At 37.8% G+C, this 2,643-nt stretch overlaps 1 long non-coding RNA gene across 1 annotated transcript in view; it reads right to left on the bottom strand.

Moving 5' to 3' along the window:
- Positions 1-572: 572 nt before the first annotated feature.
- The window catches only part of LOC102477260 (uncharacterized), a 4,481-nt gene continuing 2,410 nt past the window's right edge, over positions 573-2,643 (bottom strand). Inside the window, exon 3 of the long non-coding RNA XR_336758.2 lies at positions 573-1,070. This is a non-coding gene — a long non-coding RNA (uncharacterized LOC102477260). The remainder of the gene's footprint in view (positions 1,071-2,643) is intronic.

The raw sequence follows: 2,643 nt of genomic DNA, 5'->3' as shown, positions 1-2,643 counted from the left end.
CTCCCTGATTCACTCTCTCCCAAGTGTTGACCTCACTGAATAAACCCCTTTCTTTATTCACTAAGCTTTGTCTCTTGTAATGGAAAGTACAAATTTGATTTTGAGCAACCCGAATGATCATCCCTTTCCATTCTAGCACCAGTAGCACTTATACAAATAGAATTCAAAGCAAAGTTAAAACCATTTTGTATCTGGCAATGTTTTTCATAGAATTTTAATATATTGGGTAAGTCGTATTTGTCTCTCTTAAACATCCAGGGACCTTTAATAAATAGTATGCTGTCAAGACTTCCCAAGGAACTTGAAACTTGACTTGGAAAATCTGTCGAAATATCAAAGATTTCAAACACTTGATCAAAATAGGATCATAGGTCCCTTTGTTTAATCAAAGTAACAAAAGACATTTCAAAGATAGCTGGCAAAACCAACAAAATAAACGTCACTTTTCAGAGAGAAGGCTCAATCTTCCCAACCATAGTAGTTAACTGGCCTGATTGAGACAGCAGAAGGCACATAGAATTTGTTCTCCCCCTTTCCTCTCTTTTTACACTCAAAAAGGTTGATCAAAAAAATTCTCTACTATTTTTATTAATATCATATGAAAACATTATTTAAGACACAAAAACAAACTTTAGTGTTAGATCATTGCATCTTTGAATGAATTTAGTCAACTTTAGTTAAACTCCACAAGATTTTTCATTTCCTTCCTTTTTTCAACTTCCTATGTCTTTTACTTTCCTCTGTAACAATCCTTTTCATTCATTTACTTGGAAATAATCTTCAAACACCCTCTATACAAAATTACTCTTTTGAACAAAACACACTTTTTTTTTTAATTTCCTAGTCACCAAAAACATGTCTTACTTCTCCTGTACACTTGGATACAGAATCCTTTTGTGATAGGCAGGTAGCTAATAATAAGCAGACAGCCCTGCAAAAGTAAAAGGACACATGCCACATCTTTCACAATTTATCAGGAGTTACAACTAAACCCTCCATGAAAATGTCTTCTTCCCAGTTAACCCTGGTGCCAGGAAGGTGAAACAAATCCCATTTTTCTTCTTTGGTACCTAAAAAAGACACATAGAGATCATTACAAATTTCCCTCTTATCATTCCTCACAAACGCAGAAAGACCCAGTCATTATTACCTAACATCCTGATTCCTACTGGGGCAATAAACTGAATTAGACAGTTCATCCTAACTAGGATGCTCTTATCATCCTGGCTCACACTGGGCATGCACAGTTAGGATTCTCAAATTCTTCACCTGTGAGAGAGATGCCCAAGCACAAGAAAAAGCCCACGAACGCAAACAAAAACCAGAGATAGTATAACAGATCTCCCACTGTTAAGTATTCATTATCTCCTTTAGTAATAAAAATAACACCTGAACCACTTCCAGACACACTACGACCTAACAAGCTGCCTGTCCTAAAGTCTTTTGGGTGTACTTCTTTTCTAAAATCTTTCTTTCCTATTAAATTCTCTTGTCTACCTATTTGCATTGTGGTGTGGCTTTATTTTGTGCCTAGGAACAAGTCTGTAATTTAAGTAATCTAAACACAAAAGACAAAAATTTTACACAAAACAGCTGACTCCTATTTGCTAAAAGTGGCTTGCAAACAGAAAGTGTTTCTGTTCCCTCTTTGTGAACTGCCTGAGAAGGAAATGTTACAAGCTGGAATGCAATTGTTTTGCAACTGTTTTGTACTTTTCTTGTTTCCTCTGCAACATCGTGACCCAGCATTGTAACTTCCACAGGGCGGGCCCAGACTTTGGCATTATAATCTGAATTTTTCTACTCTCTGAGTGGTGCTTGGTTTCTTGGTGGTCTGTTTTCTGTAACAATCCAAAATACATTTAGCTTCTTTAAACCATATAAAAACAAGATGCCAAAGCATGCAGCTTTAAACTTGTATTTAGTAATTAATATTGAAACCGAGCAAGAACCCCCCTATGTATTTTCTAGGGTTCCTAAAATATAAAGTCGATTTGCATTGTAATGGCTCAGAGTAAGGAGTAAGTCTTCAGACTTTGGTTATGATAATGACCAACACAGACTCTGAGTGAGGGCCATTTGACCTCTAAAACTCTCATTTAAAGGAAAGAAGGTTTTCATTTCAATGTGTAAGATGTTTTGTAGACTGGAAACTGCTGGTTGTGAGCTCAGAGACTCCAGGCTGAAAGATTCCAGACACCTGAAGAGGAATTTGATTATCTAAGACCTCACCAATCAAGAATGCCCACAAGATGATCACGCCCTCTTGAACCAATCACTGAACTGATCATGTGCCTGGGACCTCTGCCCCTAATTTTGCCCTTAAAAACGCTTGTGGGGAACATCTCGGGGAGACCGGGTCTTTTCAGCATGAGCTGCCCGCTCTCCTTGCTTTGTGGTTTGCAATAAAGCTGTACTTTCCTTCATCACACCGTGTGCCTATGGCTTGGTTTTATAGCGCTTGGGCGAGCAAACCTGATTTGAGTTCGGTAACAATATTTCAACACTTAGAAATGACTCAAGCATTTTATTAATATTGTTGTGGTGTGAGATATTATGAAGATTGAGACCACCTAGAAATTAAAGTTTCAGGAGCCTTTATTCCTGGCCAGAGATCATGGCCATGGGCTGCTGCCCCTGACC

This window comes from Tupaia chinensis, unplaced genomic scaffold (genome assembly GCF_000334495.1).
Source record: "Tupaia chinensis unplaced genomic scaffold, TupChi_1.0 Scaffold143204_1, whole genome shotgun sequence".
Taxonomy (NCBI): Eukaryota; Metazoa; Chordata; class Mammalia; order Scandentia; family Tupaiidae; genus Tupaia; species Tupaia belangeri.
Note: the sequence above shows the minus strand (reverse complement) of the source record. Positions and strands in the feature narration are given on the sequence as shown.